The 27,520-nt window shown below is 50.5% G+C and overlaps 1 long non-coding RNA gene across 1 annotated transcript; it reads right to left on the reverse strand.

Annotated features, from left to right (window-relative positions):
• Window positions 1-63: 63 nt before the first annotated feature.
• On the reverse strand, window positions 64-27,520 carry LOC132679481 (uncharacterized). The gene is made up of 4 exons (XR_009610178.3): window positions 23,232-27,520; window positions 16,797-16,989; window positions 2,804-2,913; window positions 64-1,153 (listed from the first exon to the last, which is right to left on the reverse strand). It is a non-coding gene; the product is annotated as an uncharacterized LOC132679481 (long non-coding RNA).

The following is a 27,520-nucleotide window of genomic DNA, read 5'->3' on the forward strand; positions in this document are numbered from 1 at the left end:
GGAGGGGCTTTAGAAGAGCTATTTGTGGGTGACAGGCCACGGCCTGGCTGGCCTCCAACCCCCACTGGGTTCAGCTCTGCCCGGGCTTGGCCACAGCCGGCCGCCAGTTATTCAGGCTAAAGGATTCCCCCAAAGCACAGAGCTGGCAAAATGAGCACATTCTGTGGGTCTGCAAATCAGCCTTGAGAAGCGCCAAATTGTTTTTTAAACAAAAAAGAACGACAACAACAACAACAAAGCTGTAAGCAAACAAACAACGTGCAGCCTAACAGCAGACCCAAGCAGGTGCATCGACCCTGGGAAAGACAGGACTCCTCTTGTTCTGGGCGCAGAGCACAATCGTCTCTGCGGTGCAGTTAGAACGTGACAGTTCCAACCCAGGGAGGACTGGAGGTGGGGGTGGGGGGCTGGCCCATCCAATAATCACTTCCATGGGCAATTTCAAAGTATAGTTGACGGCGGCCAGTCCTTTCCTGAGTACTCATTTAAGTGGTGGAGGAAAGGGAGACAGAGCTGTGGAATGAGGAGAAACCACAGCCGGGGGGTTGGGTATCGGATAAGGCGGGAACAGCCTAAATGGGTCACTTGGCAACTCGGGAAGTGGCTGGCCTCTGTACCCGTGAAGACTCCTGTAGCTGCAAGTGACAGAAACCCAACGCAAACCAACTTAAACATAGAAGGATTTGGGGCCCACGTTGCTTAGAAGTCCAGCATGGTCTCTTACAAGACTCTCCTCTGCACTCATCCCCAAGGACCTAGAAAGGTACCAATGCCATGACCTCTCCAGTCCCTGCCTGCCTGAGATGGGTAGCAGGGGCTTGGGGACAATGGGTTTGCCCCTTGGTGGCCATCTGGGACTGTCGGAGATGTCTTGTTTCTGAGTAGGCACGAGCCTTAGTAGCTCCCCGAAGTGGTCTGGAAGGCAGCCCGCAGTAACAGGGGTCTTGGAGCAGAGGCCTGGAAATGTCGTTCCCTTCTCGGTGAGGTGACTCCCAGGGTCAGAGTGGAAGGGTATGTTCTTCAAGTATCCTTCCAGAACCTTTCCCACCCTCGGGCATTCTCTTGCTCTCCCCCCGGGGCTGAGCTCACATCTCCCAAACAGCTGGCAGCGTCTGACCATGTCCAACCTCCAAAGGCAGGTCTTTTGCAGAGTCTGGTGAGAAAGACGTCAGGTCAACCCAGCAGGACCTTTCAGAAGAACCCCAGCTCAGATTCGTGCACAGCAGCACACAACCAAAAACATGACGCCCCGTTTCCCCTCAAAGAATTCAGAGTTGTTCATTCCAGGCTTTTACCATCAAGATCTGAGTCTAGTGCTGTCTGACTACCCAGATTCACTGATTAGTTCACTGGTACATTGTCACCCTCAGCTCTTTGGGATCCTTCCCCAGGAATGAACTGTCTCAGACCTGAGATGGTAGAGTGAGTCAAGGATGGAAAGAAGGTGATGGAGCCTCCATGCCCAGCCCTCATCTCAACCCCAGCTCCCAGCACAGAGGGTGCCTAACCCTTAGGCCAGTTACTTAATCCCTCTTAGCCTCAGTTTGTCATCTGTACAATGGGAATATAATATAGCACCTTCATCAGAGGTCTTTAGAAGATAGGATGATAAAATATTTGGGAAGCTATTAGCCCCATGGGTGAGGTACAAAAAGCAGTCAAAAAATCATGTCGTTGTTATTGGTACTAATGAGTCAAGGAAGCAAAAGGAGTGAGAATTGCTTTCGCGGACAGCCCTCCTTGAGATAGCCACAGCTTTGGTAGGGACGCCCGGGCACAGGGCTCCCCTGTAGCTCCTTAGGAAGCCCTCTCAGCCCCCATGGGGCAGCCAGAAGGTGAGGGGGAGAGGGAAGGTCCCAGTGGAGCAAATCTCAACCAGTGAGGAATGGGGGTCTGTGGATAAATCCCCCAGCCTCCCACCCTCCGGAGGGGCAATTTTAAGGGGCAATCTGTAGGACTGGGGCCTGGGTGCACACACCAGTCACATCCAAGGGGCATTCCTGATTGGCTTTTCCCCTTGCCTGGCCCCGCTGTCCCTGCTCCTCGCTCCTGCTTCCTAGCGTCGCCTCCTAAATACGCCTCCTGCACCAGAACCCTTGTCTCCAGCGCTGCTTATGGAGCAACACAGATCAGGCAACTACAGAGCAAATGGAGATAGATTTGGATGCTGGGAGAACTGTGAAGCCAGACTCCAGAGAGGTGTAGGAACCACACGCCAGAACTCAGAGAACCGTCCCTAGGAGCCCAAGGGAGAAAAGGAGAGAGGGTCCCTGAGGAGAAAGGAAATCCACTTGGGGAAAGTTTGACACGGGAAAGAAAGCAAGGACAGGAAAAGGAATCTACTAAATGGAAGAATTAATTACAAGATTAATAAGGAAGGGAAGGGAAGGGGAAGGGGGAGGGAGGGGAGGGAAAGAGGGGAGCAGAGGAAGGAAGGAAGGAAGGAAGGAAGGAAGGAAGGAAGGAAATGAAAAGAGAAGAAATAAATATAAAGTTAACATTGCCAGGGTCACCTGGGTGGCTCAGTCGGTTGAGCATCCGACTTCGGTTCAGGTCATGATCTCACAGTTCATGAGTTCAAGCCCCGGGTCAAGCTCTGCGCTGACAGCTCAAAGCCTGGAGCCTGCTTCGGATTCTGTGTCTCCCTCTCTTTTCTCTCTCTGCCCTTCCCCCACTCGCACTCTGTCTCTCTCTCAAAAATAAACATTAAAAAGCAAACAAAAAACATTGCCTGTCTTAGTGCACGTGGGCTGCTAGAACTGAATACCTGAGGCTGGGTGGCTTGTAAACAACAGAAATTTACTTCTCACAGTTCTGGAGGCTGGAGCTTCAAGATCAAGGTGCCAGCAGCTTCCATGTCTGGTGAGCACCTGCCTCCTGGTTCGAAGACCACATCTGTGACGGTGTCCTCACCTGGTGGAAGGGGCAAGGGAGCTCTCCGAGGTCTCTCCTCTAGGGCACTAATCTCCTTCATGAGGGCTCCACCCTCACCCTAAGCACTTCCAAAGGCCCCGCCTCCTAACACCTAACCTTGGAGGTTAGGATTTAACATGAATTCTGGGGTGACACAAACATTCAATCTATGGCATTGCTTTACGATCGCTGATTGAAGGAAAGATCAGGTCAAATCAAGGGAGTCTCAACCACTGACTGTTTCTTGCATAAAATGTCTTTTTACAATAAAGGGACCTAATATTAGCATTTCTTCCTTCTACTGAGTTCCCATAGCCCCTGGTCACTCAGCGCAGCTCACGGGGAATCCTTTCTGTTGAGGTCTCACCCCTACACCCTTCCCTGCCCCTGACTGTAAGCCTGTGCGGACAGAGTCGCCTCGCCCCGGGCCTGGCTGTTGTGTGCGGCTCAGTACAGGCCCCCCGCTCTTACTTGGTGACCAAAGGAACTGAGACTCCTATAGTAACAAGCCTGTTATATCAGATCAGCAAATTCTATAAAAAGCCTGAAAACAGCCCTACCATGAAAGGGTAAACTTCTTAAAATTCTGCTTACTCTTGGGGTGCCTGGGTGGCTCAGTTAGTTAAGCATCTGACTTTGGCTCAGGTCATGATCTCATGGCTCATGAGTTCGAGCCCCGTGTCGGGCTCTGTGCTGACAGCTCAGAGCCTGGAGCCTGCTTCGGATTCTGTGTCTCCCTCTCTCTCTGCCTCTTCCCCGCTTGTTCTCTGTCTCTCTCTCTCAAAAATAAATAAAGACATTAAAAAAATAAAAATAAATTCTGCTCACTCTTAACTTGCTCAACAAACTTCTTCCTTTTTAGTTCGAAGATACCATCCGTAAAAGACAACGTGAGACAATGATGGAAATCTGAGTAGGAATTCTATTTTAGATGATGAAAGGAATTATTACTAATTTTATTAGCTGTGGTGATGGCATGGTGGTTAATTATTTTTCAATGCTTCCTTACTCATTAGAAATTCAAACAGAGGGGTGCCTGGGTGCCTCAGCTGGTTGAGCGTCTGATTTTGGCTCAGGTCATGATCTCATGGCTCATGAGTTCAAGCCCTGTGTCAGGCTCTGTGCTGACAGCTAAGAGCCTGGAGCCCTGCTTCAGATTCTGCATCTCCCTCCCTCTGTCCCTCCCCTGCTCATTCTCTCTCTTTCTCTCTCTCTTTCTCTCAAAAATAAACATTAAAAAAAAAATCTCTAAAAAAAAAAGAAATTATATATATATAGGGTTAGATAAACAAGGTCAATAACATGTTGATAATTGTTAAAACTGGGTAATAGGTACACAAGACTTTATTACAGCAAACTCTCTACTTTGGGGCAGGATTTCCAGATCAACACTTTAGGGTAAGGTGCAGTCCAGCCTGGCCCCTCCGCGGGTGGAAGCAGGAGGGGGTGAAGGGAAGAGGGAGAAGGAGAATACGATGTGGAGCTGAGTTGTATTTAACTTCACATTTGATTTCACTGCCTGGCAGATGTCCCAGGGCCTGGGGGGCTATGACAGACTGTCAGTGTGGGTGTGAAACAGCGAACTAAAACAGAGATTTAACAAATCAAACAAGGAGACAGTGGTGAGAGCCAGCTGCAAGATATTGGAGAGGCAAGTCCTGATGCTTATAAGAAAAAGCCAAAGGAGTGGAAATTAGACCCTCGGGCGTTGCCCTAGCTCTGCTGGGCCTTGGGGTGCCCCATGGAAGCCACGGAACTCCCCTTCTTCCTCCCTAACGGGGAATTGTGGTGTCCCCACCCCATGGCTGTCCCTCTGTATTAAATACAAAGTATAGGGTGAGAAGCCCTGAGACCATTCGTAAAGGAAAATGGGATTCCTGTGTCTTTTCCCCAGCTTAAGTTATTGTAATAAAAAGGCACTTCATTCCTACCTTCAAAACCTTGTCCCCGGGGTTCTGGATCTGGCTGCAGCCTGGAGCAGGGTCATCCCTTTTCTCCCCTGGCTTATGGCAGACCCGCCCGGTGTAGGAGCAAATCTCTATTCCTCTCCACCCAGCCACCCGCACACCTGCTACAGAAACTTCAGGAGATTCGGAGGGTTCAGAGCGGGGCAGGCCAAGGGACCTACTCAGAGGGAGAGTGAGGCTTCCCCCTTTGGGTCTAAGCCAGAGCCCTTGGCACTGAATGCTATTGAACCTCAGATAGGCCCTTCCTGTCAAAGGCCAGTGTTTCATCTCAGGCAGATGTCCCCGAGGAATATCACAGACCAGAAAACCAACCCTGAGATCGCCTCGACTGTCCCATCCTATTGTTGGCCGTAATTCCTGAGGAAACCCCAACCCTCGTAGTTTCAACTTTTCTGTTTATAAAGTCTGTGTATTTATCTGAGGGAAAACTAGCAGGTGCAGCATGAGTGAAGCTCCCCACCCCCACCCTGCCAGGCCTGAGACAGTGACAGAAGGGGAAACCCCTGCTCCCTTCCACACTTGGGCTTGGACCTCCCATAGGACTCAAAATCTGGACCTGGTCTCCACAGGCCAGTAATTATTTGGAGATCACGGCAACGGCCCAGAACCCCCCTCCTTACTTCAGGATGGAGAGATTTGTGACCTTTCATTCCTTACAAGAGCAAGGCAGCGTGTTTGTTATTTGTCCCACATACTGGATGACAGCTTAGAGATTTGGCCCAAGACTTGCCCAAAAGCTCGTATCTGCGGATTAGAACCTGAGCCTCCAGACTCGCCAGACCCAGAGGGATATAAGTGTCTGTCTATCCCCCACCCCACCCAAGCCCACACCCACGTACGGATTTCCAGGTATCTTCTGTTTGCCGTCCCACCGCCTTCCCTCCCCATCAGAGGGACAGCCGTCTGGAAAAACACTCGCTGGCCACGTCACTGTCCTAATGTGAAGAGCTCGCAGTGTGGGTTGCTTGTGCACAGACACACACGGCGTGGAAGCAGACGCCTGTGCAGAGGGCTCCAGGGTTCCCTCTCCGTGTGCTTACCTTCCACCAGCACTCCTGAAGCTCCCCGCATTAGTCACCTGTCCTGTTACTTTTCCTGGGCAAGGAGCCCTTTAAACACAGATCAGAAGGAGCACCTGGGTGGCTCAGTCAGTTGAGCATACAGCTTTTGATTTTGGCTCAGGTCGTGATCTCCTGGTTTGTGGGATCAAGCCCTGGGTCGGGCTCTGTGCTGACAGTACAGAGCCTGCTTGGGATTCTCTCTCTCTCTGTCTCTCTCTCTCTCTCTCTCTCACTCTCTGTCTCTCTGCCCCACCCCTGCTCATACTTGCACTCTCTCCCTCTCAAAATAAATCAAAAGCTTTAAACAAAATCGCAGACCAGAAAACCAACATTTGGGGCTCTTGGGCAGCTCAGTTGGTGGAGCGTCCGACTTTGGCTCAGATCATGATCTCGCAGTTCGTGAGCTCAAGCCCCACATGGGGCTCTGTGCTGACAGCTCAGAGCCTGGAGCCTGTTTTGGATTCTGTGTCTCCCTCTCTCTGCCACTCCCCTGCTCACACTCTGTGTGTGTGTCTCTCTCTCAAAAATAAATAAACTTAAAAAAAAAGTTTAAAGAAAAAAGAAAACCAACCCTCACCCGTCTACGTCCCCTCACTTGTATATATTTTATTTATACATTTGTTAACATCTCCCTCCTACCTCCACCCACCCCACCCCACCCAACACATATAAGCCCCTGACAGGCAAGGATGCTATTTGGGTCTGTTTTCTTTTCTTTTAATGTTTATTTATTTTGAGAGAGATAGCATGAATAGGGGAGGGACAGAGAGAGGGAGAGAATCCCAAGAAGACTACAAGCTATCAGCCAAGAGCCGGGTGTGGGGCTCGATCTCATGAAGCATGAGATCATGACCTAAACCGAAATCAAGAATCAAACACTTAACCCACTGAGCCACCTAGGTGCCCTGGGTCTGTTTTATTTTCTACTCTATCTCTAGCACATTGGCCAGATCCTGGCCCAGAGTAAGTACAAAACAATTATTTGTTGACTGAATGGGTATCCGACTTCAAGAGCTGAATGCACATATACACTTTGCATTTGGGCCATTAAGTTTAAGAACAGAAGAACACCCATGAGGGGAGGCAGAATTCTGGGCAGTCTGTCTGCTTAGATGATCCCAAGACAGATATGGTTGCTAAAGCCTTGCCGTGTGGACAATGCTGGAGGAAGATTGGAGGTCAATAGGTAGAATTTAGCAGAAGGCAAATTTGGGCTTAAACTCACAGTTGGAGCTGCCCTACCATAGGGGTATGGGCGGACTTTTGCAGGGAAGCATCCCATGAGTCATGACTTTTAGTCTCCGTTCCCTTAAGTAGTCTCCTTCCACATGACTCAGAGCCTGGCCATGTGACTTGCTTTGCCCAATGGGATAATTACCATTCCATTGCCTACCATTCAGGTTGTATTAAGCATATTTTTTAATGTTTATTTATTTTTTTTATTTTTGATTAATGTTTATTTATTTAAAAATTTTTAATGTTTATTTTTGAGAGAGAGAGAGAGAGAGTGCAAGCAGGGGAGTGGCAGAGAGAGAGGGAGACACAGAATCTGAAGCAGGCTTCAGGCTCTGAGCTGTCAGCACAGAACCTGACGCGGGGTTCAAACCCACAGACCCGTGAGATCATGACCTGAGCCGAAGTCGGACACTTAGACTGAGCCACCCAGGTGCCCCTATTTTTTTGTTTTGCTTTTGTTTTTGTTTTTGTTTTGTTTTGAGAAAGAGAGAGAGAGCGCGCAAGCAGGGGAAAGGCAGAGAGAGGGAGACACAGCAGGCTCCAGGCTCTGAGCTGTCAGCACGGAGCCCGACGTGGGGCCCGAACCCACGCACTGCAAGATCATGACCTGTGCCGAAGTTGGATGCCCAATCAACTGAGCCCCCCAGGCTCTCCTAAGCATGCTTTTAACTATCTGTATTTTCTGATGCTTTGACATTTAGGGGCCTTGTTGACGCTAGAGGGACTGCACCCTCCATAGTTAGCTAATGCCCAGAGATAACAAACAACTCTGCAGGGAGCATTCCTTTCAAATGCAAACTAGCCAATCAGCCACCACCTCTGTTGGGCTCTCACACTCAGGGCCACAAGCCCCTGCTCTAATCACCCCAGGGCCAGGTAGCAGATAACTAGAGCTAGCCCCTGTGCCTTAAAATCTGCCAAGATCATTCAAACTGGCCAATCCTAAACCTGCTTTCCCTGCCTGGCCTTGCTTTTCTGGTGTAGTTAAACCAGTGCCCAAATCATGTCCATAGGAATCATTCTCTAACTCTCAGTTTTGCTTCCTTCAAAATTGGGGCCATTCTTAGGTGGTGGCAATGGTGACCACCAAAAACTCCAGGCTTCTGCTCTGCAGCTTGGCAACTCCCCAAAGAAGAGAACTTCTCCTTCCTAATTATTGAGCAAAAGTCTCAGGGCTGACTCTCATTGGCTTAGCTTGGATTACATGCCTCTTGCTGAGCCAACCACGGTGGCCAGGGGGATACAGTACGCTGGTTGGAGAGATTTGAGTCATCCCAGAAACTGGGGAAGGGCTCAATCCCACTTGGAATGAAAATGGGTAAAGGGTAATTTCCCAAAGGAAAAAAGGGTTCAATTACCAAAAAGAAAGAGGAATGGATTCTGGGAAGGCAGCAACAACAGACAACCTGTCCAGGAATGCTCTGAGCTTCTCTGTCCTGGCTTCTTTGATAGCCTTCCGAAGCCTTGTTCCAACATGGATTTCTTTCTACGAGAGCAAAGAGAGGGGGTTCACTTTGACCCTTTACTTACTCGTGTGAAGAACCAAAACCAATTACAACTGGCTTTTAACTTCAACCACACAGCGTCAAATTAAAAAATGATGTTTGACCTCAGGCTTTGAAGAGGGTGTGACAATTGTCCTTGGCCCTGAGAACTTCTGAAAAGAATGGAGAATATTTTTGCTATTGGTTATATTGGATTGGGCCTTGGTATGCAATCACCCCAATTGTCATTGCTCACGTTAGGCTTATTCTATTGGTCTCTCTGCTTTGTCTGGGGTCACTCTTTTCCATTGAGAAAATTGGTTCCTTTTCTCCTCCCTTATAATGGAGCTCATGCTCCCAATACTTTATCTTATAAGGCATGGCTGGGCGCTTTACAATAAGCATGATGCCCATAACAATCCTTTGCAGTAGAATAACACCTTCCTTCTAGAAAGGACTTTCACTCATTATTGTATTTGATGCCCACAATAACCAGGGTGTAGGAGTGTAGTATTATATTCCTCTTCTTTAGATATGAAAATAGACTCAGAGAGGGCACGTGACTGGCTGAAGGTCACAGAGCTCTGTCGCCTTGGGTAGAAGGAAAATGTTGGCAAGGAATAAACAGGCATTTCTTCGAGGCTTCATTTATTTACCAAGATTAGACTTTATTGCTGCAAAGCTAATCAGGACTAAAACCCCCGAGGAGCTAGTTTGCAGTATGCAAACTACAGTAGCTCAGAAGGACCAAAACACAAACAGAGTCACAGGGCCACCAACAGCCATGACTAGAGCCCAGCCCAGCTCATCCGCAAGCAAGTCCAAGAGATGCAGTCCCAGCCCGGCCCCCTGGAGAGCAGTTCTCCATTCAGCACAAGCACCCGGGAGCCTACATCTGTGGCTCAGCTCTTCTGGGGAACTCCTCCGCTCCTACCTAGCGCCTTCTCTCCTCAGAGAGACTGGTAGTTGGGCCACAGATGGGACTGAGGCTTTGGTCTACAGAGAGGGAAGGGATACGTCTGGTAGGGCCTGGAATGCTGGAGAGATCTTAAGCCTGAGTAGACACTCCAGGCTGATATACTTAGGGTTTCCCTTCCAAGGACTCTCTTCTTCCTTACCCACCTCCTTGCCTTTTCCCTCTGTGCCCATCCTCTGTGCTGAAATCCCAGTCAGAGAGCTAGCTGGCAGTCCTCTTTGGCCTGGTCTCCACACAACTCACAAATTCTGCTTGCCACCGAAGAAAAGAAGGGACCCAAGTAGCCAGAGGAGACAGTGTCCCTTTCACGGGAGGAAGAGCCTCTGGGGAACTGGGGGACCCTCCTCCATTCCTTGTCCTGCCTCTGGAAACTTCCAAGCCATCCTCTCACCCAGACACTCTGGACCCAGGACAGACTGGCCAGAGAGTAAGTGACCCAACCCCAGAGCACTCTGGGAAACCTACTGTGTTGGCCCCAGACCCCACGACGGGGAGGGTAGTAGATTTCCAGCCTTATCTGAGATAAATGGGACAGGGCTTATCAAAGCCTGCATGGGCCAGAAAAGAAGGAACCCAGTGAGCTCACTATGCCTTCCCAACATCAGCGAAGCCTTGCCTAGAGGATCCAGGCTGTACGCTGTTGGGACACTTCTATTCTAGAAGTTTCCGCCAGGTGGCAGAGAAAAATATCAGATGCCAGAAACGTACCCATCTGAAAGGATTTCTCCCACAGGACAAAAAGCAAAAAACAAAAACCAATCATACCTTCTCCCAGTTAGAATGTCTGCAATTACGCACCCCCTATAAGTGGAAAAAGGAAGCCAGGACTAATCAGATGACATCACTCTAGGAACCCAATGCATCCCAGCACCAATCTTTTTGAAAAGCTCCATATGGGAAGATACAAATTCAATTTGTCTTGTCTAGGGGAAAAATGAGTTTTAAATATGTTAGATCAAAAATGATATCTTATGTACCAGACATTAGTGATCCAGAACGAACGCCTTGGGAGAAAAATTGCCCTGAAAATTTTAAGTATTCAGGTTGCTAAAGAACTAGGAATTTATGCCGCAGTCCAAGCACAGAAAGTCCACACTGGACACCCACATGTCCCAGACTGGGCCACAGCCTCAGACAGAGCCCTGGTTCCTGAGGACCGGCCTGGCAGTCTCCCTCAGTAACACCTCTGCCCACCTTTCTGGGACCTGCCGCTTCCATGGCTTCCTGTTCAGCTGGGTTGCCAAGGCCCGAAGAACTGGGAAATGCCCCGTGGAGCCAGTCCAAGGCCAGAGCAAGTTGGTAAGGGATGGGGGGAGAGAGAAAAAGAGGCCCAGTTTCCACTGGTTTCCCAAGCCTGGTGGACACCAAAGCTATTAAAAGGCCAGTTTACAAAAACACTGGAGGGCACTGGTTGTTCTCTTCCAGGACAAGCTGAAGGGACAGAAAGCCCCAGGAAGATCTGGGTTCGAATCCTAGCTCTGCCAGTAGCTGGCTAGTGCCAAGGGTCTTGGACAAGTCTCTTCTTTCTAATCCGTGGCCGATAAAACAAAGAGTTGGCTCTCAATGACATCCAGGTTGTCTTTCAATTCCGTGACAAAGATATTTTTCATTCTTTCTGCTCTCTCTTTCTTTCAAGAGCCTGTAGAACAAGGTAAGAGCACAGTCTTTGCAATCAGTCTGCATGGGTTTGAATCCAGGCTCAGCTGCTTTCTAACTGCGTCACCTTGAGCAAATAACTTAACCTCTCTGTGCTTCCATTCCTGCTTCTGCAAAACGAAGATGACAGTCTCTGTCTCGTAAACATGCGAAAGGATAAGATGAGTTAACTTACGCAAAGGCCTCTGGGTAGCTCCTAACACGTAGCTGTTCTTTACTGAGCAATTACTGCATGCCAGGCTCCGTACCAGGCATAATAGATACAGAAATAAGCCAGAGAGATATGGTCCTTGCTCTCCAGGATGTTATTGTCTCCTAGCAAAATGTTGCCCAGGAATTTCCTCTCTTACGGTCACTGGTTTGTGTCCCAAAGGGCGGGAGACTCCTGGCATTCTGCCTTTGGCGTGGGGTTGGACAGGGAGTGAGTCCCCCCACAAACCCCCAAAGCACGCACCAGCTGCCCGACATCTCGGCTTTTTTCCTTCCTGTTCCTTTACTGCTTCCCACTCCAGATTCTGCTTGCAGTCTGACTTCACAGATAATAGAAATAAATAAAATCTGCAAAAGAGCCTTTCTTTCTCCTCCCTCACCCCTTTCTCTCTCGAATTTTCTCCTGTCTCCGCTGGCTAGTATTGCATCATGCAGCCTCACAGCCTCGCTCCACTTGCCCCGTTTGGGAACTACAAGATCCCTCGGTGCCTCCCTGCCCTCCTAAGAACACACTCTGGCCTCGCTCTTCCTAGAACCGGATGCAGCCATACTCTCCTTGGTTAGTGAGGACATCGGCTGTGGGAACATTCGGCTTTGTTTGCCCCCTAGGGACGGGGGCGGGGGCCGGGGAAATTGCCCAGCTCCTGCACAGTCAGCGGGGAAGGTAGTAGGGATTAATCCGGGCGCGGCCAAATGCAGATGTGGCCCCAGCCCAGGAGGGAGGAAGAGCAGTTGCTGTCTCAGGGGCCAGCTGCGGCCCGCAGCGGGGGCCCAGGGACAAGAAGGAGGCACTGGCCCGGAACCGGCAGCCCCAAGGGGTTCGGTGCAGCATCCCGGAGGTCTGGGGCTGCCCTGCCCGGCCCCGCCGGGCCAGGAGGGCTGGTTGATTGATGCCTTTAATAGACACGCTGGGAACTGGCAGGCCGAGTGTTTATGCCCAAATGCACATTGGCTGTTTAAGGAATTCCCAAATCCCTCGCTGGAGACTAGATTATGAAAAACATTTCCAGAGGAATCCTGTGGCCTCCTTGCCACTCTGCTCATCCTGGGCTGCCAGTGGGTGGGAGGGTTGGGGGACGAGTGCAAAGGGCAGCCCTTTGGCCAGTCCTGGCAGGTTCTGGTCAGTCTAGGGTAAAGATAGTTGTAAACATTTCTTGGGTGCCTACTATGTGCCGGGCTCTGGAAAAACAAAAGCAATGGAGAGGAAAAAGAGGAGCTCACACCCCAATGGACAGACGGCTGCACAGAGGGAAAAGGAGGCTCCCGGAGTTGTGGGAACACACAAAGGTGGCCTTTGGGGTCCTGATGCCCCTGCCATACCCTCCCCATTCCCTCACCGCTGCAGGTGCCAAAATCCTTTTCCAGTCACAGCGACTTAATGAAGGGTTCCTTCCATCATGATTTGTTTAAAGAGGAAGTTCTTTTTTTTTTAAGTTATTTAGTTATTTTGAGAGAGCATGTGCACATGCAGTGGGGAGTGGGGGAGGGGTGGAGAGAGAGAGAGAGAGAGAGAGAGAGAGAGAGAGAGAGAGAATTCCAAGCAGGGTCCACACATCAGCACCCGACATGGGGCTCAACTTAGGGCTCAATCTCACAAACCATGAGACATTACCTGAGCCAAAATCAAGAATTAGATGCTTAACCAACTGAGCCATGAAGGTGCCCCTATAAAGGAAGTTCTTGAACCCTCCAAAGCCTCCAATAGTAAGGGCGTTGGGGCACTATAATGGAAAGTTTTTAGGAATCCTGACAGATCTGGGGAAGGGGAGGAATCTAGGGGAAGGTCCTCGATAAATCACACACTGGCCTGAGTCAGGATATTTGGGATTTGGTCCATGCCTTGTCACTCTAGCTGGGTGAGTTGGGGCAAGCAACAGAAACTCTCCAGCCTACCTGCTGGGGTTCTGCACTGTTTAGGTGACATGGCAGATGGGACTGGGAAGGGGGAAGCACAGTGGGAGCCTTTCCTGTCTTCAGACCACAGTGATAACACATCCCTTCCTCACATACCTAGTGTATACTTGCCGCTGAGTTTTGTTTTTTTATTTTAAGTGATCTCTACACTCATTTTGGGGCTCAAACTCAGGACCCTGAGATCAAGAGTCCCATGCTCTTTTGAATGAGCCCCCCAGGCACCCTGCTGCTGAGTTTTGTATGGATCACTGTTCACACTCATTTATATGTAAATAGTTGTTTGGGCGCCTGGATGGCTCAGTCGGTTGAGTGTCTGACTTCTGCTCAGGTCAGGATCTCACAGTTTGTGAGTTCGAGCCCCGCGGCGGGCTCTGTGCTGACAGCTCAGAGCCTGGAGCCTGTTTCAGATTCTGTGTCTCCCTCTCTCTGTCCCTACCCCGCTCATGCTCTGTCTCTCTCTGTCTCTCAAAAATGAATAAACGTTAAAAAAAATGTAAATAGTTGTTGAAATAATACAATATTTAATGAGGGTAAACAGAAGACAAAAGGCTCTTATGCTTAAGTGCGTGTGTGTGTGTGTGTGTGTGTGTGTATGTGTGTAGGGTGGAGTCTTTGTAACTGCCATATTTTGTGACCTTGCATCAGGCATCTGAAAAGGCAGTCTCAGGGCCATCCAAAACAGGCTAGATGGGAGCCAAGTTGCCCTGGGATCTGGGCAGGGGAGGTTATGGGTCTGCGATGCCCAGCTGCCAATCTTTCAAACTGATGTTCCCAGTGCCTGGTGGCCCAGCAAACGCTGGCCCTTCCTCCTACCCCACTGCCATGATGTCTGGGCCACAGGGACTCACATCTTCACCAGACTTCCACCCCCAGGCAAGGTTGACCAGAAGGCCCAGCCTCATCCTCCACACCTGATGATCAGGAAAATGCACTTAACCTCCTCTGCTATCCCTTCCATCCAGCCCAGAAACCACCCTGCCTTGGGGCTGACAACATGTGTTCCTGCTCTGCTTCTGGGCTTCTAAGCCCAGCTGAAGGGGGAGGTCAGGAAGCGAAGTTTAAAGTCTGGGGCTCAGGTATAGAGGCTGGGCTTGGGGAGAGCAGCAAAGTTATGTAAGAGGATTAACAAGAATCCTGTGCTGGGAAGCCAGACACAGTCATTCTACCTCGGATGTTGGGTGGCCCTGGACACGTGGGTTCACTTCTCTGGACCTCAGTTTCCTCATCTGCAAAATCTGCATGCTGAACTCCATTTCTTAGGTCTGCTCTAGATTTACCCCTGTACAAGTCCATAAGTAAATGTATCGGGGGGAAGACACCCAGCCAAGTCATCCAGCAGCCAGTTATATAATTCTGAGCCAACATACCAATATAATGTGTGGAAAACAAATCTTATTTCATGTGCCAACTCAGGTCTGTGGGTAGTGTCTCTCCGGAGTGCTGGGTGAAGAAGGAATCTGAAGCCTTATCCAGCAGGAGACAAGATGGTTTAGGGTTAAAAGCTGGGCTCAGAGACAGCCACCGCTCCCCTTAAGAGCTGTCTGATGTGAGCAAATTACTCAATCTCTCCCAGCTCTGGGCTGGTTGTGATGGTGAAAGAGATAATGCACAGTGAAATCCTCGCATGGGGTAGGCACATAATCAATGCCCCACGCAGATGCATCAGGGCTGTCTGGGGCGGGCATAGGAGGGTCAGGGAGGGAGGTGGGCCAGGACGGAGCCCTGCCCTGTCACAGTATCTCCTTTCTCACATCGCAGTGATCATCCTGGCTGTTCACCCTGTTTCTCCCAGGGGTGAGATTAGGAATCTCCTTGGGATAGAATCAAGTCAGAGGAGATGGCCCATCCCCAAATCCTCCTGAAACAACTACGTTGCTCCTTTCTTTTTCTTTCTTAAAATTTGTTTAACATTTAGTTTTGAGAGACAGAGTGAGACAGAGCACGAGTGGGGGAGGGGCAGAGAGATAGAGAGAGAGGGAGAGAGAGCGGGGACACAGAATCTGAAGCAGGCTCCAGGCTCTGAGCTGTCAGCACAGAGCCTGACGCGGGGCTCGAACTCACAGACCGCAAGATCATGACCTGAGCCAAAGCTGGCCTCCCAACCAACTGACCCAGCCAGGCGCCCCTTTTTTCTTTCTATCCCGGAGGAGATTTATCATTTCCAGAAATGCCTTTGCGGCGCCCCCATCCCTCTCTTCACGGAGCCCACCCTCTGCCCCTTTCTAGGGCCAGACGGCAGGAAGTGGGTGGCAGTCTCTGGTCCTCTGACCTTGTCCCGGAGGGGTTCAGGCCTCTCCTTATACAGGTCTTCCTCCAGATCCCGGTCCTGCCCCTAGACTCCAGAGGTGCGGGTGCTAAACGCACCGCCACCAGACGGGCTCCTTCCCAGATGCTCACTAACGTGCTGGGTCCAGGTAGAGAATTCCACCGGCTCAGCAAATTTCCCTTTGTTGTTGGTTTTGTCTGTTGGCTCCCCTCCCCCCCGCCACCCCTTTCTCTTTTTCCTTTCTTCCCTTGAGTCAGCAACGCAGAGTCCAGCGAAGCAGATGGGGCGAAGGGGGATAGATGCACCCCCGCGCAGGCCGCAGGCCCTCGGGTCACTTTGCCTCGTCCCAGGCCGGCCCCGCGCTGCAGACACCCGCGCTTCTGGCCCTCTTTCCCGTCCCCGCCCCCACCGCCCCACCGGGAACTGAAGCTGGGGAGGCAGGTGCCCGTCACCTGGGGTCTGGTGGGCAGGTCCCTGCCTGCCTACAGCTCCCTGCAAAGCCTCCTCCTTTCTCCTTAGCTCGTTGAACCCTGAAGACTCCAGAACCTCTAAGAAGTGCTTTACATTGAACTCATTTCAATCTCACTACAAGTCTGTGAGCGATCCTATTATTATCACACACTGTTGCTGTCAGCAGGCAAACCAAGCAATAATATAATAATCCGAGCATAGCAAACCAGCAATTTTTCATAAGAGCATTGAGATTTGAAGGGATATTTGAAAGGCTCCTGCCCACAGAAATATTACCCTACACTCAGGTCTAAAAGTTGACCAGTAGATGTATTTAGCAGGAGTATGTCCCATGCAATATTTCTCTGTTGTTTGTCTGGGATATACTTGTACTAAAAAATGATCTATTGTTTATCTGTAATTCACATTCAACTGGGCACCCGGTATTTTGATTTGCTAAATCTGGCAATCCTAGCCTTGTGGACCCTGCTCTGAGTCTGCACAGAGGCCTCACCTACCTGGAAGTGCCCTCTGCAGGCACAACCACAGAGCCCCCCCACCCACTGGGGCCTGGGAGGTGGGGGGAGGGGGGGAGAAGGGGTGGGAGAGGTGGGAGGCCCCAGGCCACTCCCGTTTCTGCTCCATTCTACTGATCATACTCACCAGGATCTCTTCTTCTTCCTCCTCCTCCTCCAGCACTACAGCCTATTGCCAACTACACAAGCCCCCACCCCGGCTTGCTTGCCCAGCAAGCTTGCCCAGGCGAGCAGCTTGCCCCACAGCTGGCCATCTAGGATGCTGCAAAAAGGATACAGGGTCTTGTCCAAAGTCCTTCCTCTGCAGCCCTAGTTCCATCCTGATGTCAGAGAGGAGAAAGACAAGAAAGTATAAGAGGATGCATAGCAAAGCTTCCAGAAGTCTGTGCTGAATTACCAATGGACTCTGCCAGAGAGCCAGTAGATTGATACATTCATATGAGCAGCACGTGGTTATGTACCAGGGATACAGGAGTGAACAGCACAGCACATCCTGGTCCTGGATGAGCACACATCTAGCAGAACCAATTTCTAGGTAAGTAATGCCAGGTGACAAAGGTCATGCCGGGAGACAGCACACAGCAGGGTCCCAGGGCACCCAGAGGTCAGGGGGCTGGGGCAGAAAAGGACCCCTCAAAGAAGAGATGAGCTGAAACCCAAGGGCTGAGCAGGAGGTCTCCAGGTAGAGGGTCACAGTGGGTAGCTGGGGGATAGAGTAACAATATTTTTGAAGTTTCCAAAACAAGAGAGAGGCTCTTGGAAATATTATGCTGAGTGAAAAAAGCCAGACACAAAAGGCCACGTATTGTATGATTCTCTTTATATGAAATGTTCAGAATCGGTCAATTCATAAAGAAAAAAAGTAGGGGCGCCTGGATGTCTCAGTCAGTTAAGCATCCAACTCCTGATCTCAGCTCAGGTCATGATCTCACGGTTCATGGGATCAAGCCCCCCATTGGGCTCCGTGCTGACAGCAAGGAGCCTGCTTGGGATTCTCTCTCTCCCTCTCTCTGTCCCTCCCCTGCTGAATGAATAATGAATGAATGAATAAATGAACCTTAAAATGAATGAATAAATGAACCTTAAAAAAAAAAAAGAAAGAAAGAAAGTAGATTAGTGGTTGCCAGGGCTGGAGGATGAAAATGTCACAGGGTTTAGAGAGAGGTAATGGTTGCACAAACTTGTGGCTATTCTAAAAACTACTTAATTTTACACTTCAAAATGATGAATTGTATGGTATGTGAATTATGTCTCAATTTTTCAAAAAGGGGTTGAGGTGGGAACCTGAGGCCCTAATGAGCAGCTAAATGAAGCCCAGCTCACATGGGACGAAAGGGAGAGGTAGGCCAGGCCAGATCCTTCAAGATCACCTTCAGATGGGCTTGATCTGAGGGCTGTGGAAAACCAGGGGAAGGTTTGAAGCTGAGACTGGTCAGCTTGTCACTTTAGAAAGACCCCTCTGGCTGCAGTGTGGAGGGTGCATTGAATGGGGGGCAGAAAGACCAGTTAGAAGGCTGCTGCCATAGTCTAGATGAGGGATCGTGGGGACCTGAACCGGGGCAGCAGGGAAGGAGAGAAGTAGGATTCAAGGGAGAGACAGGTGGAACGACAGGGCTGGGGATGGCTGGATGTGGAGGGAAGGGTGGGAAGAGGAAGGAGTGGGGTGTGCCCCAGGGAAACGGATTGGGAACCACTTACCAGGTCAGGGAAGCCTGGGGGCAAGCCCAAAGGAGGGGATGTCTTGAGAAAAATGGTGTGGTCCACCTTGTGGAACACCACAGGGAGTCAAGCAGGTGAGGACACACAGGCGTCCACTGGATTCAGGGACAGCTTGGGCACTGATGACCCTTGAGGGGACAGGGCTGGACTGATAAGAGACTGAGGCAGATTGAGGAGGATGAATGGAGGAGGAAGAAGCAGAAACTGATTCTTGGAACAGGTTTGTGAAGGGGAGAAGTGAAGCAGGGGTAGAGCTGGCAGGGTGGGAGGGCTAAAGGTGGGAGGGAAGCAACTTGTTTGAATTCTGAGAGCCTGGACAGGCGGCTGTATAGGGTTTCTAAGGAAGTGGGTGGAGCCAGGAGCACTGGCTTCCTTGTGGGAGGAGGGATGGACCGGTTTCTGGTTAGCAAGAGGGAAGAAGAAGGGGCAGAGCTGAGGTGGGTGGTGCCAGGGTTTGTAAGCCCAGAGATGAGGGAAGGGAATTGCCACACGACTTCTATTTTATCGCTGAAGCAGGGGACAAGGTCAAACACGGAAGCTCTAGGCAAAAGAGAGGGACTGGCCCAGCATATGTCTGAACTGGCTCAGAGAGCCTAATGTTAAACTTCCCAGGATGTTGTGAGCCGGTTATTGAACACAGCTGTTATTAAATTCTAGTAAATCCCCACAAAAACGCTCAACTATTTTTTTTTTATAAAGGTGCAAAAACATTTTGCTTTTTCAGCGAGTGGTTGCAGTTGGACCTCATCAGAATGAAAAGCTTTTGCTCTGTGAAAAACCTCCTTGAGAGGATGAGAAGACAAGTTACAGACTGGCAGAAGATACTTGCAAACTACGTACCTGACAAGGGACCAGCATCTGGAACATATAAAGAACTCCCAAAACTCAGCAGTGTGAAAACCAAACAGTTCAATTAGAAAAACGGGCAAAAGGCACGAATGGACGTTTCACTGAAGACGGCATCCGGACGGCAAATAGCACATCGAAAAAGTGTTCAAGATCATTGGACACTTTGAGAAATGCAAAATGAAACCACAATAAGATAACATGGCACACCTACCAGAAAGGCTAAAATCAAAAATAATGGTAACACCAAATGCTGTTAAGGATGTGGAGAGACTGAATCACTCATACATTGCTTTGGGGAATGCAAAATGGTAAAGCCACTCTGGACAAGAGTATGGGAAGTTTCTTAGAAAACTAAGGGACGCCTGGGTGGCTCAGTCAGTTAATTGACTCTTGATTTCAGCTCATGATCTCATGGTTTGTGGGTTCAAACCCCTCACCCGGCTCTGTGCTGACGGCATGGAGCCTGCTTGGGATTCTCTCTCTCTCTCTCTCTCTCTCTCTCTCTGCCCCTCCCTTGCTTGTGCACAATGCTCACTCTCTCTCTCTCTCTCAAAATAAATAAACTTTAAAAATAAAAATACATTAAAAACTGTTCCATACTGTATAATTCCATTGCTATAACATACTTGAAATGACAAAATTCTAAAGATTGTGAGTTTCCAGGGATGGAAGGGTGGGTGGAGGGAGGGCTGCAGCTTTCAGGGGTCCTTGTGATGAAGCTGTTCTGTACTTTGACTGCGGTGGTCACACAAATCTGCACATGTAATAAGACTGCATAGAATTAAATACACAGAAACACAGAGACGTACACAAGTAAGTGCGTGCAAAAGTGGCAAAATCTGAGCAAGGCAGATGGATTGTGTCAATGTCAACTTCCTGGCTGTGATGTGTACTATTAGAGGTTATCCCTGGGTGAAGGGAGCTCTCTGTATTATTACACGCGAATGTACACTTATCACAAAATAAAATATTTTAAAGATTAAATTACATAAATTACAATGAAATACATTATGTTTGAACCGATGAACACTGGAAACGAATCACTTCCTAATTATTTCACTACTATCTATGCTCCAGAGGCTATTTACATCTATTGTATCTACATGGTCGCTAACTGATGTCCTGCTGGTAGCTTGAAATGGGCCACGGTGGGAGTATTTATAGCGTAAGAATCGGCAGACACCGTAAATCAGGGCTCCCCCCGCCCCTCGCCACCACAGAGCCCGTTGTTTACTTTGCCAGCACACCACTGGGCTGGCCTGCTTGTTGGAGTGGAATCGTCTTTCCAGGGCACAGAATCAAGAGTTGCCTGGAGACACAAGGATTGCTAGGTGCTGCTGTGGTGGAGCTGAGGGTGGAGACCATGACTTCAAGGTGGCCCAGGCGGCCCAGCGCTGTGGAAAGCTGTTGGCTGCCTTTGTTGACGGTTGGGGCTTTGCCAGGTGCCTGCAAGGGAAGGACAAGATGGAGAGGGAATCTGGGATACAGACAATTCGCGCTTGAAGCTGGAGTGTGGAATCTGACCTGGGAAGGGGGGCAGGTGAAGGTAGTGGGGACTGGGTGATGGGGACGGTGCAAAGGTGTCCGTGGGCCAGAGGTCCCAAAGAGCCTGAGGAGCGGCGGTGTTGCAAGTGACTGAGCATGTAGCCGAAAGGGTGGGGTCTGCAGTCAGGGGGACACAATGGCCGCAGGTGTTATCTCAGGGGGCACGGTCCTGGGGATGACGAATGGGCTGGGGCCACTGGATTCCAGTGCACAGCATGGCCACGGGTGTGGGCTGGAATGGAGGGCAGGGCCCTGAGGATAAGGAGCCCAGGAGTTGGACATTTCCATGGAGGCTAGTGTCTCCAGGGACAGTGGCAGGACTTGGATTAGAGGGAGCACTGGGTGAAGAAGAGGATATGGGGGAGGGAACAACGGAGGGAGAAAAGGACTGAAGGAACAACGGAGGGAGAAAAGGACAGAAGGGAGGAGAAAAAAAGAATAGTCTTCTTAGGAGAGGCAAGAAGGAGAAACTAATGTGTAGAGCCGGAGGGTGTTTGGGAGCACCATTTAATGATATTAATCGCCTCTATTTTCATTAAAAAGGCTAAAGGGCTTGGTGGAGAATCTAAATTCTCCCAGGGACCAGACTAAATTCCTGTCTTTGTCATAAGAGTCTGAATGTATCAGATGCTTCAGATTGTGTCCCAAATCACAGGACAAAACATAATCCAGAAAACAAGTGTCCAGGGTCAGTTCACTGGACCACCCTGCCAGCAGCTCCCAGAAGATGAGTGGCTGCCTCCAGGGCTTGTCTGAGGGAGGAGGCTTCAAAGGCAAAGAGGCATCAACCAGAAGGCAGGAGGTGGGACCAGATTTCAGCTGGCCAAGTCTGATTCCTCCAACGACCCGAACGGGGACCCAGAAAAACCCCTGTTCAAGCCCTAGGAATGTAAGAATGGTGGGAAGTTTTCTCAAATTGCAGAAACCAGGTCTTTCTTACTCACGTATGGATTCGTGCTACCCAGCCCAGTGTCATGCATATAGCAGGTTAGTGGGTGCTCAGTAATTGTTTGTAGAATTAAACAGAATTTATTTGAAGGGAGAGCGTTTCAGTGGAAGGGTGGGGACCTTGTTATGCTTCCCTTCCAGCCAGATTTTAAATTTAAGTTCGGAGAGGGAAGGAAATATTAGCACAATTAACTCTCTGACGGTAGGCTTCCGGCTCTCTCCGTGGAAGTTTTCTTCCCGAGGGAGGAAAGGTGGGAAGAGCCTTCCCTTTGCTTCTCAAATTGCCCCAAGGGCCCTGCTGCTCCAGCAGTCCGTTCAGGTCGCCCTGCTCACGGTGGCCTAGGTCAACTCCGCAGCTAGTGAGGGCCGGGCGCCCAGCTGAGCACGCTCCAAGTAGCTGACCCCGTTTCAACCTCACCACTGCCTCTGGGGTGGAGGGGGGCTGTTGTTACGTGCAGTCTGACAGTCAGGACCTGCAGGCTCAGAGAGGCCCCTGGCTAACTGGCCAGAGGGGCGGGCCTGGGCCACAAAGCCTCCTTCCGCCTCCCAGCCCGAGCCCACTGCTGCTGCCCCCCAGCCCTAGCCCCTGGACTGAAGTCACAGCAAATAGCCCTCTCTTCCCCAGCTCAGTGATCCATCCCTCCGGATAAACACCTGCCCCGTCTGTCCCCAAAGCCTGTGCCAAATCACGGTCTTGTTCTGTGTAGGTAGAGGGGATGGCAGGGGACGGAAAAATCCAGATTCCACTTTGGAAAGAACTTCAATTTGGGGGCAAGGGCAGGGTGGAAGGAGGAGAGAAGCATAGGAAATGATTTAGAAACAGCTGAACTTTGAAAAACAGCAGAAACATCTCTCGGGTGCTGCAGAGGAGTGCATTTTTCAATGAAGCTGTGCCAAGGGACTGAAAAATTGCTTATGAGCACAGGACGTTGGCCCAGGGAGCAGTCGGACTGACAGGGCGGACAGAACTGCTAGGAGGGCAGCTTGTTCGGAGGCAGCAAAGGAAACTTGGAGCACATTCGTAATCACTGAATTCCAGGAGGTCACCAAGTTCTACAGCCCCTCAATAATGTGACCGCTGCATAGGACGGAGACCGAATCCGAGGGCCACGGAGTGCTACGGCCACTGAATACTACAGTAACCAAATCCTACACCTCACATAGAAAATTCTGGTATTAGTGCTCCAATAGATTAGGTCCTCCTTGACAATAATGTTTGTTAAAAGAGTAACAGTCTTGAGGCCCCTGAATTCACCAGCTGGTCCACTGTCTGGGTAGCCACAGTAAAACGACAGTAGACAGAGGTTGGGACCGAAGGGAGGGGAAAGGGAGAGAAGTCCTCCCTCCAAGCCTGGAAGCCAGCCCACACTCGTCAGCCCTGCAACACTAAAATTGCTCGTGCCTATGTTTGGTCAGGTGGATGTTTGTGGCCAAGAGGGATCTGGGTTGTAACCGTGTTCGGGGATTTGGAAAGGAGAAAGTGTGGGGTTTTCGATTTTACCTGTTGGCCATTCTCCTGGGCAGCCAGGGAGCCCTGTTTGCCTGTGACTTTTCCCTGGCAGCTCACGTTGGCCATCCAGAGAGACTCCAGGAGGTGGAAGACGGCTGGGTCTTAGTGTGGTGGCCACAGTCGCAGGAACTCGCCATGGTCAAGGGCCTCTCAGGGAAACTGCCTGCAAGCACAAGGGACCTTGGCAGGGCCTCCCCTGCCGCATGCGGTTCTCCTGCAGAGCCCGCATCGCCTCCCACGCTGCCCCTACCCCCTGTCTCCATGCCTCTCTCTGCCCTCCCCAAGCCTGCCACAGGAGGACAGGACCGGGTTGTGTCCCCTCCCCGTGTTCCCAGGTGATTTCACAGAGGGCACGTGACAACTCCTGACAGTTGCCTTGGGCTGAGCGTGGAGAAGGGCAGACAAGAGGCGGTCAGAGGGGGCCGAGGCCCAGTTCTCGTGTGCCTTCCCTTTCCCCCACACCCCGCCATTTGGCCTCACCCAGGGCTCCTGGGGTGGGTCACAGTTGTGAGGGACCCCCTAGGACCCACCCCCAGCACCCCAGTCCCAGGCAGAATTCCCGCCTGCCCTGTGGCACCTTGATTCTCCCCTGTCTCAGGGGTCACTGAGGAGGGGGATGTGGCCGCTGGTCCAGCTGAGGGTCTACAGGAAGAGGACAGCCACATGGCCACGGCCCGAGGTGTGGAGGCACCCCCTGAACTGATTCTTCTGGGCGGCAAAGAGATTCCCGTACTGCCTGAGCCCCCCGGGGTTTGCTTTCTTCCTTCCTTTCCTCATCACAGTGATCCCCATTCATTGTGGAAAGTACAAAAAGTGCAGAAAAATGTAAAGAAATGTAAAAACAATAACGGATGATCCGTAACCCCGAAGCAAGCACGAGTAAAAGTTGCACAGACTGTCTTGCAGCCTTCTCTGCTGTCTTCCTTCACGTGGCTTGTTTCTCTTATCAGCAGGTGATAAGCTGTCCGCTCCGGTGCTAAACGCTCCAAATACTTCGGGATGCTGTTTTAAAGGCTGTACGTGATGGTTAACTCAATCTTATGTCAGCTCGACCGACCAGGCCATGGGTTGACCGGATTACATCTTACTTCTGGGTGCGTCTGTGAGGGTGTTTCCCGATGAGATTGGCATTTGAATTAATGGGCTCAGTAAAGTCGGTTTTCCTCCCGAAAGTGCGTGGGCCTCATCCAATCCACTGAGGGCCTAATACGAACAAAGGGCAGAGGACGGAAGAACTCGCCCCTTTTCTCTGCCCCGACGTGGAAGCTGGGCATCTCCCCCCATCTTCTTCTGCCCTCAGACATTTCCCACCCTCAGCTCCCACAATCGGCTCCCAGGTTCTCAGGCCTTTGGGCTCAGACTGAATGACACCACTGGCTTTTCTGGGTCTCCAGCTTGCTGATGGAAGACTGTGGGACTTCTCAGCCTCCATAACCGAATGAGCCAATTCTTCATAATAAATCTCGGTAGATAGAAAATAGATAGATAGTTCTCTTCTCTGGAGAACCCCAACTAATGCAAAAGCCGTATCATATATCTACCCACGTATTTATTCAAAATGAGGTACTGGAACAAAGGGGGGAAAAAGAGAGACAACCCCCAAACGGACTCTTAACTATAGAAAATAAACAGAGGGCTACCAGAGGGGAGGGGGGATGGGAGAAATAGGTGAAGGGGATAAGAATACACTTCTTGTGATGAGCGCTGAGAAGTATCTGGAAGTGTTGAATCGGTATATTGTACACCTGAAATTAGAACCATGCTGTATGTTAACCACACTGGAATTAAAGTAAACAAACAAGCAAGCAACTTGCTTGGTCCACTGGAAGGAACAGACGACACATCACACATAATGATACGGGGGAGGGGCACCTGGGTGGCTCAGTTGGTTAAGTGTCCGACTTCAGCTGAGGTCATGATCTCACCGTTCATAAGCTTGAGCCCCACGTCGGGCCCTGTGCCGATGGCTTAGAGCCAGGAGCTTGCTTCGGATTCTGTGTCTCCCTCTCTCTCTGCCCCTCCCCTGTTCATGCTCTGTCTCTGTCTCTCAAAAATAAATAAACATTGCAAAAAAAAAATTTTTTTTTAAATGATACGGGGGAAGCAGTGAACGCCTAGGAAGGGTGCCCAGTCTCCAGCATGTGTGGTAGATGTGGAAGGCGGAGGGGAGAAAGGCTTCCAGAAAGAAGCTGAGAATCAGCTGGGAGAAGGAGGGAAAAGTGGGCACTCTGGAGAGAAGGTGTGGAAAGGAGAAACAGCGAGTGGGGGGCAAAAACTGAAGATGTAAAGTTTAGTTAGAAGAACAGGAAAATTTGGTCAAGTAAGCATGGCCCCAATTTAGAAGAGCTCTTAGTACTTCCAATAAAGTTGAACCTTTATCCTGCGGCTGATAGGGAGCCATCGTGAGGATTTAAGCAAGGGAGAGAGTGACATGCATGTTAGGGACGCGACCCCAGCTAAGGACGGAGCTTGAGATGACCCGTCTAGATGGCACCTGTCCGGGGTAAGCAAGGTCTGGCTCACGCAGTGGTGGCAATGGGCAGATCAAGGAGAGGCAGCCTCGAGAATTATTTAGGAGGTAGAATTGGTACAGCGTGGCAATGTCGCGTAGAGGTGAGGGCAAGAGAGAAGTCTCCAGCAACCTTGAGATGCCTAGCTTGGATGATTTGGTGGATCATGATGCCACAAACTGGAACAGATGATGTAGGAAAAGGAGTGAGCTGGAAGGTATTTTAGTTATTTCTATTCCTGCATTAAAAACCTGCTTAACATGTGGCCTTAAACAACAATTTATTATCTCTCATGATTCTGTGGGTTAAGAAATGGGCTGAGGACGGGGCACCCGGGTGGCTCAGTCGGTTGAGCGTCCGACTCTTGGTTTCAGCTCGGGTCAATGATCTCACAGTCTGTGAGTTCGAGCCCCACATCGGGATCCACGCTGGGAGCGTGGCACCTGCTTGGGATTCTCTCTTTCCCGGTCTCTCTGCCCCTCCCCTGCTCGTTGCCTCTGTCTCTCTCTCAAAAATAAATAAATAAACTTAATAAGTAAGTAAGTGAATAAGGAAAGAAAGAAATGGGCTGGGTACTTCTGTTTCACACTCTGGGGTCATTCACTTGGCTGCACTGAGCCATTGACTGGGAAGGTCCATGGTCTTACTCACATGCCCAGCCTCTTGGTTCTCCTCCACAGGGCCTCTCTCTCCTCCCACGTGGCTAGCATCTGTCTTCTCCTGCCTTCAGATTCAGAAGAGGACCCAGGAGAACCTATGGTGAAGTTCCATCCCTATTCTGAGTCTGAGGGCCGGAGGAGACCAATGCCTCAGCTAGAAGACAGTGAGGCAGAGAGAAAGAATTCATGGAATGCCCGGGTGGCTCAGTCAGTTAAGCATCTAACTTCCGCTCAGGTCGTGATCTTGTGGTTCACGAGTTCAAGCCCTGCATTGAGCTCTATGCTGTCAGCACGGAGCCTGCTTTGGATCCTCTGAAGCACTACAGCCACCCACCTCCCTCCCATTCCAGAGGGAGGATTCGTTCCCCTGCTGGGAGTGCTGGCCGCTCACGGCTGGGTCTCTCTCCAGGAACCGTCCTCCCCCAAAGTTACACCCTCTCAAAGCACAGCCCCCACCCAATGGCTGGAGGATGTGGGGGGCTACCAGAGCCCAGCCCCCTCACCTCTCTTCAGGACAACTCGGAAGGGCCATCCCCGCTGGAGATCTCCCCCTGGGATCAGCTGATGATGCTGTTGTAGCTATGCCGCAGTTCAACTTCTCCTCTGGTCCGGTCCTCTTCCCTCACTCCCGCTCCCATAGGGATGCTGCTCCCAATCCTTCCCTGTAACTAGACACAAACCTCTGTCAGGATGTGCTCCCAATCCTTCCCTGTAACTAGACACAAACCTCTGTCAGGATGTGTCCCGCCAGCGCACGGAGGCGGAGAAGGAAGAGGCTGAGCTCTGACTGGGCCAGGAAGAGTTAAGAGAGAGCCTCTGGAATGGAAGCAGAGCCTCCCACAGGCAGCAAGGTTTCTGAGGCTGCAGTCTGAGGGAGAGGTCTACATGGAGTGGGTAGAAGGAGAGGATCAAGGGACAAAACACTGACCTAGCCGATCACTCACGTTAGGAATTTAGGTCGTCTCCAATTTTCATTGTTATAAATAAAAAACATCAGAATACACGTCTTGATACCTAAATTCTTTTGTCCACAGTTCTAGTCAATTTTTTTTTAGCCCAGATTTGAGCACTGAAATTGGAAATTACAGAATATAAGCATTCTTGAGGCTAC

This window comes from Panthera onca, chromosome A2, assembly GCF_046562875.1.
Source record: "Panthera onca isolate mPanOnc1 chromosome A2, mPanOnc1 haplotype 2, whole genome shotgun sequence".
Taxonomy (NCBI): Eukaryota; Metazoa; Chordata; class Mammalia; order Carnivora; family Felidae; genus Panthera; species Panthera onca.